Source organism: Montipora foliosa, chromosome 4 (assembly GCF_036669935.1).
Source record: "Montipora foliosa isolate CH-2021 chromosome 4, ASM3666993v2, whole genome shotgun sequence".
Lineage (NCBI taxonomy): Eukaryota > Metazoa > Cnidaria > Anthozoa > Scleractinia > Acroporidae > Montipora > Montipora foliosa.
This window is the reverse complement of record NC_090872.1, coordinates 34815734-34825733: the sequence shown is the minus strand read 5'-3', so window position 1 is coordinate 34825733 and position 10000 is coordinate 34815734. Positions and strand designations below refer to the sequence as shown.

The 10000-nt window shown below is 39.1% G+C and overlaps 1 long non-coding RNA gene across 1 annotated transcript; it reads left to right on the top strand.

Annotated features, from left to right (window-relative positions):
- Positions 1–8985: 8985 nt before the first annotated feature.
- Positions 8986–9950, top strand: LOC137999197 (uncharacterized). Its single transcript, XR_011122915.1, has 2 exons — positions 8986–9221; positions 9717–9950. It is a non-coding gene; the product is annotated as an uncharacterized lncRNA (long non-coding RNA).
- Positions 9951–10000: the final 50 nt, after the last annotated feature.

The following is a 10000-nucleotide window of genomic DNA, read 5'->3' as shown; positions in this document are numbered from 1 at the left end:
ACGTGTGGTAGTGAAGTAACACAGCGATTTATTCCATAATGTCAACTGAACTGTGTGTTGTCTTCCAGGAGCTTCAAGTTGTCCTTGCGTAATATGTAGCTCTAACAGTGCACGATATTGTTTTGGTATTGTGTATCATTGTAGTGAAATGGTAGAAGTCTTGGGTAAATAGCCTGAGAAGACATGTGGTTACTAGCAAAGTACTGAGCCCAGAAAGATTGAAGAAAATAAATGGGAAGTGAAAAACATTGTCTTCTGGGATGACATGTTGACCGTTGTCTTTGCGTAATATGTAGGTCTAACAGTACACGATATTGTTTTGGTATTGTCTATCATTGTAGCGCCATGGTATAAGTCTTAGATAAATAGCCCCTTGAGAAGACATGTGGTTACTAGCAAAGTACTGAACCCAGAGAGACTGAAGAAAATAAAAGGGAATCGAGAAACATTGGCTTCTGGGCTGACATGTTGATCATGCAACTTCTTTCCACCACAAGTGTAAGCGTGCACTGACAGCATCTGACAGCATCTGAAAGCTTTGTAAACAACAGTTGAAAACTGAAGTTATCCCTATTCGGCGGGGTTAGTATCTGGATGGGCGACCTAAGAAATATACCACTCAGTAACAGAAGCATAGGACCGAAAATTCTATTTTAATGCTATCAAATGCGAACCAAGCAAGATACAGATTTTGTTAGCTTGCTTTATCCAAAACAAATATTGATGTAAAAGTAAATAAATATGGATACACAGTTTTTAAGAAGAGCAGAAGGAAGTTTCAGGACGGTCGATCGAGGATAAAATATTTTGCCATCGGTAATAAAATCTACGACATGAAAACAACATTTATTTTGAACCACGAATATAAAAAGTTACCATCAGCGAAAAACAGTTTGAGAGATTTTAGTTGTTTTGTTGTAATTGTACAAGTTTGGCTGCACCGAGTAAATCGCACATCGAATTCAGCGAGCGCAGTGATCAAGTTACCGCGTTATTTTACCGCGGCATGTTTACTCGCGAAACAGTGAAGCATCTGTGTCAAATGATGCCAAGCTACCGGGTTTTTGTTTTTGTTAGTTTTCTTTTTATTTCGATTGTTATAAATTTTGACAAGAAATGTGCGAATTCAACACAAAGATCACAATCGCGCAACTCTCAGAGGTTGACCATTGTTTCTGGAAAATCAAAAATTTACTCTCCAAGACAAGGTTATTTATCACCAGGTAATTCCATCGTTTTGGTAATAGCAGCTACTTTATTATTCATCAGCGTCACAATCTTTTGCCGATTTTGGGGGTCATTTTTTTGAAACTCAAGCACGCTTCCAACAGACCTGTTTATTTTCGTGACTAATGCGTTACCACAAAAATTCTCCCCGTATCACATTTCAACACATGTATGCAAATTTGCTAAGCTCGAAAATTACACAACATGATAAATTTACAAAAGCTAGAAATTTCACAGAAATATTTTCCAGCGAAACATTTATTGAAACAAGCAACATATTTGCTATAAGAGGCAAGAAACCCTTCCTATTTCAGTTGCGTGCGTGCAAGCGAAACAAACAATCACAAAGCATATGCAATTAAATAAATTTCTGACAGTTCACATTCAACCCTTTTCGAAAGAACCTTGACCGTAAATAATAAAGCACAAAAGAGACAACAAGCTTTCATTCAAGTAATTTTTCACTGTCACATTTCCAAATATTTTACACCTTTGCTGAGTTGAGTACAAAATACCGGTAAATGTAAATTGTCAGACAACTAAGATGCGACTTGAGTAAACACTGTGATGCATTCTTGTTGGCGTTCGATTTCTTCAATGTTAATTTGTTAAATCATAGTTAGTAACTATGGTTAAATCCATAAAAAAATTGCTATTTGATTTCCGTGTTTTATATAATACCAAGTTAGTAAAATATTAGAAACAAAGCTCACTTGATATCCAAAGGCGAAAAATGAAATTGTTGTCGAAGACCATTACTCGTCTCTTACAATCCAGATATTTATTTTTCAGCGCTGTCTTGCTCATACAATTGACGATCCATTCTTGAGCTCCATGAGGGTATATTTTGTTTAAAGATCCACTAAAACGCCATTCACGTCAATGACTTATTAGTGAAATTTCCAATTGTTGTACTGGAAGACTGTGCAGAGTTGAGAACAGGTAAATACAAATCTGACAAATAGCGAGACAACTGAGATAACAGATCCACTATATGGATTCCTTATCTGTCTTTGTTGAACCCACACTGAGTTACCAGAGAACTGTTCATTTGGTTTGAGTGTTGTACAAAACACCACGCTTGGCAAAATGTTAGGAAGACTGCTCACTTTGATTACGGCTCGACGGGCGACAGATTGTTGTCGAAGTCCATTACTCGTCGCTTCTAACATTCGACCGCCTGTCCTGTCCAGTATCCAATTCGCTTGCCATTATTGAGCTTCATTAGGGTACATTTTGTTCAAAGATCCCCTAAAACGCCATTCGCGTTACATGACTTTCGACGCCATTGCCGGTTGAGTTAATCGTTCTACTGTGTCCACCAGAGAAATCTACGCATTTCCCACTACCCTCTCGATCCTAAGAAAATACGCGTAGAAGGCTCTATGCACAAAGACACCACTTAGCAGGGGAGTGACAGGCAGGACTTTTACCGACACGGAAAAAAATAAAAAAAAAAAAAAGAAAACGAAAAATAAAAAAACGACGAAATTAAAGACAGATTCCGACTGGGTTGGCAACCCAGTAAATAGCGACTGAGCAGAATTCATTAGAAACTTGAGAAAAGCTATTGGAAACGAATTAATGAGTAGCAGGCACTGTCGTTTTTCTTGCCATTTATTTATTTATTTATTTTCAAAACAGAAAGGTCTGACAATGATTATTCCATGGACTTTCCACATTTTCGATTGAAATCCGTTCAAGGGAAATATGTTCTGTTAGGGTATCTCACCAGAATATGGACGTCCAATGTCACTGCATGAAAGCACTAATAAATCGGTAAAATTTCGAAACTTAAGGCCCGTACGCTCTTAGGACGAAGGCACCTTTGAAGTTTGGTAAGGCTTGACAAAAGCTAGTGGGGAAAAAAATCACCGTGCGCACTTGTATCACGGAAACGCAAAATAAACACAAATTTGCCCAGTGCGTACGGGTCCTTCGGGAAGTATACATCCTTGTGGTTTGCGACCTATAAGCGAACGAATTTTAAACACTGCAAATGTACACCACTAGTCACAGCACGCTTCCTGTCTTGTATGGGCATTTCCTTTTCACACGAAAACTATTGTAACAAAAAAGACTTTACACCTAATCTCCGTCGGAACAAACTTTGGAAGACAAGATTTGAGGGAGAAACAATGGGAAAAAAGCGAGAGACGACGGCCGGAAACGCGTTTACGTTCACAACCAGGCTACAATTATTAATTCCTAACTACTACGCAGCTTCAAAAAAAGAAGAGTGGAGTGTGGTTTCTACGGCGGCCTGGAAGGGACATGGTACTTTTTTTCTAACTCGCGACTTCTTTTTTCAACTCGCGACTTCTTTTTTCAACTCGCGACTTCTTTTTTCAACTCGCGACTTTTCTTTTTCAACTCGCGACTTCTTTTTTCAACTCGCGACTTCTTTTTTCAACTCGCGACTTCTTTTTTCAACTCGCGACTTTTTTTTTTCAAGGCGCGACTTTTGTTTTTTTCTTTCAACTGGCGACATTTTTTTTTCAACTCGCGATTTTTTTTTTCTCGAGGCGCGACTTTTTTTTTTGTCAAATCGCGACATTTTTTTTTAACTCGCACCTTTTTTTAAATTCTCGACTATTTTGCAGCTTTTTTTTGCAATTCGCATTTTGTTTTCTTTTTTTGGGATGGTTTGTTTCTTTCGGTTTCTTGCTGTTGAGACAATGCTTCGTTGGGCTCCTGTTGTCAAGTACTTAGGACTCAGTGCGCTATGATTTAGTATCATCAGTGTTCATAAAACAGGTAACCCTCACATGGCAAGTTTAACAACTACATTTATAATTGCTGGAACCTGTTTCCTTCTCCTCTATCCGTCCTCTAGCCAAGATGTCTTAACCGGATTACTTTCCATCTGCTCTCGAATCGCCGGACAACCGAGATGATCTCATAGCTACATATTTCGGTCTTGGCCTTGCGTACACAGAGATTTTGTCTTTTCTGGCTCGTTTTCATGGTGTTTGTATCAGTCTACGACAACTCAAGACAGTACTTAGGTTAGGTCCAAAGGTCTTTGTCGAAGGAAGATATTTACTTGTTTGCTTGATGTAAAAAGTGCTATCGAAAGCGAAATCTCTGGTAGTGGCAATTCAATTGATATCGACAAATGCACCAAAGGCTTACAACAGATTACTGCATGGTAGTGAAAAGAGAAACAGTACGAGTCATCATGAAATACCTCGACCCAGAAGGTGTGTTCTCGCGTCCAAGACGGGTATTTCGGAGACGACAGTATTCCTTTCAGGGTCCAAACTACATGTGGCACCTGGATGGCTACGACAAACTGAAACCCTTTGGATTTGCCATTCATGGTGCTATTAATGGTTATATTCGTCGTATTCTCTGGCTTAAGGTTGGCCAAACTAACAATGACCCAAGGGTAGTAATAAGCTATTATCTATCCTGTATACGACAGATCGGAACGGATACGCCAAGAGAGGACATTGAAATAACCGAAGAAATGTATTGTTCAACCCACTCGGAAACAAGCTTTCAAGAATTTGAAGAGCTCGCAGAATTACTCATGGAGGACGAAATACTGAGTTATCCTTCGACTGCAGATGAAACCCTTGTGGTGTATAGGAAACTGGTGACTTGTTTTGAAAATGCTTTGTGATTTATACAGCATATGAACATCTGCGTGTGACGAGAAAAACCATGAGCGCTAACAAAATTTAACGTTGTTTGCTTCCTAATAAGTTCAAGGTTGTGTATCGGCTAGTACCACTAGGTTATGGGTCAGAGCAGGGATGGCGCAGTGGTGAGAGCATTCACCTCCCACCAATGTGGCCCGGGTTCGATTCTCAGATCTGGCGTCAAATGTGGGATGAGTCACTCAGGCGTGAGGGGAAACCGGAGTACCGGAGAAAACCTAATGAGGACAACCAACAAACTCAACCCAAATATGAAGCCGAGTCTGGGAATTGAACCCGGGTCACATTTGTGGGAGGTGGCTGCTCTCACCACTGCCCCATCCCTGCACCCCCTTCTAACTTTAGATCTGAATGATAATAAGCACTCTTAATTCTTACTAGTAGTTCGGCCGGGATTTGTTCAAGAAAGGATTTTATCTTTGCCTTTTAATTTAGGCATGTTACAAACAAACCGTTTAAGTTTGCAACTAAATGATTTGACTTTCTTTCCCAATCAGATCTTAATCTTGATCAGTAATATCCCAGTTGCAGTCTGGCTGCGAAAACCGTTAACTATTAGACTGTATTTCTTAAATATTGATTTAACTTTCATTAGGGACTTTGAGCAACAACAACGGGACCGTCAAGGAAAACGCTTAAGATCTGCAAACAAAACAGCAGCTTCGCACACACTGCAACGTTCGGTTTTCGTGTTCGTACATTTCGTCAGCGTTGATTGTAAAACAACAAGTTGACGTGAAATAGCTAAATTTGGCGTTCCATGGTGAACGTGCCACATCTGAGAATAAATTTTCTTCTTCACCCTAATTAGGAGCCATTCCGACCAGTTTCATTATTGAGGAAGAGACATACATGTACCTTCAAGTTCGTCATCACTTAAAAGATTGAAATAGTCGCAAAGTGATTACAATAACACAAATTTACATTTGGAGATGACGTTCCCGATGCCATTTTCTCCCAATCACTTTTCTCCAAATAACACAACCTAAAAATTTTAACAGTGATCGAGGGTAATCAGTCCAAAATAAATTCATCTCCTATGAATTAATTATAAGAGGAAGGATGTTATTAAACTCCTCCCACAGCTCTTGAAATAATTGATAATTAGAAGGGAGTTCGAGGACAAAGGTGCAAGAATGTGCTACGTATACTGGTATTCTTAAGTTGCCTTCGAGCTGCGAAAACGTGATCTGTAGCTCAGGAAACAGGAGTATTTCGCTTCCACTTACGAAGCACAAAAATCTACCGAGTTTCGTGGCATCTAAACCCCTTATTTAGGACTTCAAGTGCTTTTAAAGACACTCTCTTTCCCTCCATTACTGCTGGGCTGGCTTTTAATTTTTTCCATGACCGCAACGGATGGAAATGAGGGTTTATGGTAGCCTAGTATATCTTTCCAGCATTCGGCCACGTATTGCGGCCTTTGAATTATGTCTTTGTGAGCTACTTCTGTTAAGATTTGACTGGCATTTTCCTTCGACATTGACCTTTTAAAAAATCGAAGATACTTAACACACCAAGCAGTTGTCATAAAATTCACTACACAGCATTTCTCAATTACTTCCCGTTCAGTTTCCGATACATAATTATTAAATGATTGCAATAACACGTCCGGAGTTATAAGGGACTCTCCATATAAAAAGTATGCTATAAAACTCTTAGATAACAAGAGAGGGAAGTATTGGCAACTAAGATATTAAACCAGACATTATAATTTTTCCTATAGCTTCCCATTCTCAACGCTGAAAGTCATGGCGGATGCAAGAAAGTGTTTCACGTGAGTCTCCACTATTTTGAAACAGCTGCTTCTCATTTGCCGAAAAAAGGGCGCTGGTTGAGAAAAAAAAAATATGCGAGTTGAAAAAAAAAAGTCGCGAGTTGAAAAAAAAAAAATCGCGAGTTGAAAAAAAAAGTCGCGAGTTGAAAAAAAAAAAAAATGGCGAGTTGAAAAAAAAAAGTCGCGAGTTGAAAAAAAGTAGCATGTCCCTTCCGGGCCACAGTAGGTTTCAGTGCTAAAAGTACTTTGCTACACTAATAGATACCAGTTATATTCTGGCGCAGAATATTGGTTTCTATTTGTTTGTACGATTCCAATTGCTGGCATAACGTAAAGCGATCTTTAACAACACCTATATGAAAATCGGGCTTTGAACTAACTTTAATTTTTTGTAACTAAGAGAGCTTGTCTCTTGCTGTGGAACTCTTATGAAAGACTACTGTGTCATGTCTTGTTATTAAAGTGGCAATTCTAACAGCTGAACGTAAATTTGTTGGAAAAAAGCCAATTTCGACGCCTTTAATAGACTAGGAATATAAAAGAAAATTAAAGTGAATGGCAGACTTCCTCTGCAGCTGCTTGATATGAAACCTTAGCTTTCTGCAACACGGGCATCAAACAAACACACCGCTTAATTTGCTTTTACCAGCAGTTTTCCAGCAATATTAGACCCGCTCGACTGAGACCGAAGGCAATCGAAACAAACTTAAATCAGTTCAAAAATCTAGTGTTGAGACGACATCGTAATTACTCATTCATACGCTATCTATTTTACTCTTTTATTGCTTTTTGACGAAGGGCCGTTTAACTCCAGCTGAAAGCTAATGAGGTGTTACGAGGAACAGAGCAGGTGATTCCAATGTCACACACAAGTAGACGCTAACGTATACGGAGGAGACCATGGTTTTTCCTAGCATATGCAAGAGTTTTAACCCCTTTCCTAAAAGGACCAAACTTTCAAACAGATTTTTTAGAGTCAAGCGGTATCTAAACAGTCAAAGGTAATCAAAAAACGATGTGGTGTGCTCCTCAGGCAGACGGTCACTTTACGCGTACGTTGCGCATGTCTTTGTTTTAGTTATTACTGAGAAATAGTGTAAAGAATTTTATTTAAGTGTCTAGTCTTCTAGCGCTGGAGCACTAATTGGAGATACTGTAAACTGAAGTTAGCAAGTTAGCGCAAATGAAATCAAATGTTGGTTTTTGAGGAGAAGGAAAACCGGAGAAAAAGCTCTCGGAGCAGAGTATAGAACCAACATTATCATATGGCTCGTACGGCCGCGCGCGCCCTTGTATCAGCCATATGCCCGTATGAGGGCCGCACGCATTCGCGCAAGCAGGGCCGGAAAAAGCCGTACGGCCCTACAAGAAACACGTACTGCTCCGTGCGATGCAATTTTTTTAGGGGATTTCCTCGCTTTTAAACATCCAAGTAATTTACAGCCAGAAAAGCAGATGCAAACAACATATTACATAAATTTTCTGTGCATAATTTTGTTTTTTATTTGGTCCGAACTTCATCTTCTGAGTGCCCTTAAATAGTGTAAAGAGCTCATATGATAAAATGCTTATTGACTGAGTTTAGGTCGGGCCGGACAGGAAAATATTTGGCCCACGGTCATGGCGCACGGACCTCGCTGCACTCGGTCCATACGCCATGACTTCGGGCCAAATAATTTCCCGTCCGGCCCTCCCACTCAGTCAATAAGTACATAAACTCAACCCACAAATGGCGTTGAATCCGGGAAGTGATCCCCCGGGCCACTTTGGTGAAAAACGAGTGCTCTCAACACTATGCCAGCTCTGCACCCCTAGACCGCAAAGAGTTTTATAAACTCAATTCAATAAGCACGTGCAATGTTGTTGTAACAGTTTTGTTTCATGTCATCTCATGGCGTGCTTCTTGGAGTCACCAATTAATTAGAAGGTTATAATAACTGTTGCCTTGGCATTGAGTTCGTGAAAAGGAAGCTTGAATGATTGGAGCTGATGTCACACAATTCATTTATTGGCTTCATAAATGTCTTTTTTGCTCTTAAGCCAACCGCAAATGGAGTGATTGAACGATTATGTTAGACATTAGATCGTTTAGATCATTTAATGCCGATAATTTTGAACAAAATTGTAACACGGGCGTCACACATGTGGCCCCATACATAGTAGAAGGAGATGATTAAGGTTTGGGTATGCGAATTAGAGACATTAATTCCTTACACAGTCTGATCTTGATGCTGGTTAAAACAGTAATTTTAGTTTTAAAAGTCATCAGAAGACGACATTAAATTACAAATTCAAAAACTAAATGAACAAAATTGTCATGAGTTCAGGTTGTACAAGTGATGGTTATGATATAAATAAAGGGCGCAAAGTATCTCAAGCCATAACGAGTCACCCTCCTCAGAGAACCTTGCAGGGATAACTGATAAACGTCTGAAGCCATGAAAACCAAGTTTGCAACTGTTTGTGTTGTAGCAGTAATGCTGGCATTGATCCTACATGAGACTGATGGAATCGGCTCACATAGCAATGTACAAGGGTACAAGAGAAGCAAGGTAAAACTGAAGTTCAACATTGCAAAAAAACCAAAAGCACAGAAAGATATCAATAGATAGAAAAAGAGCCAAATCTAAGAACAACGGCAGGCATTTATCAATCTTGAGCTAAAACTCAACCGCTTATGACATATCATATATCATCCGGAATAAGAGTTAGAAACGAAGACCTTAAAATGGCTCATTTTATTCTAAAAAATGTACTTAACTTTAAGCGCGAGAACAGTAGTCAAACCGCTCTACGTGGTTTTAGGCCCGTGGATTTTAGATTTCAATTACATGAATTATTGATGCGTGTTTTGTGTGTGTCGGGTTTTAAACTTCTTACGGTCTAAAGTGAAAAAGGTTAACCCAGTTTTGCTGCATCGATCTTATTTTTCTCCATTTAATTAACTGTCAATTTATGAAAAAAATATAATAATAATAATAATAATAATAATAATAATAATAATAATAATAATAATAATAATAATTAATGGTGGTTTGCGCTCTTAGATCATTCCACAACTGGACCGACGAAGTTTGTGTGCAGCTGCCCGCGAAATGAACTGCGACCAGGAACGGGCAGAAGAGTCCGAAAGGGACCTGTAGCTAGAGATGACTTCATACAGTGCCTCGTGTCATTTTCCAAGGATAAAAATATGGAAATGAATGCTTAACAAACTACTGTAACTTAAAAATCAAATTAATGTAGGAACTAAGTGGGAATAAAATATGCAGACTTCATGATTGCCGTTTCCTTGCCTTGACTTTCATACTTTCTACTTTGGGTGGGAGGG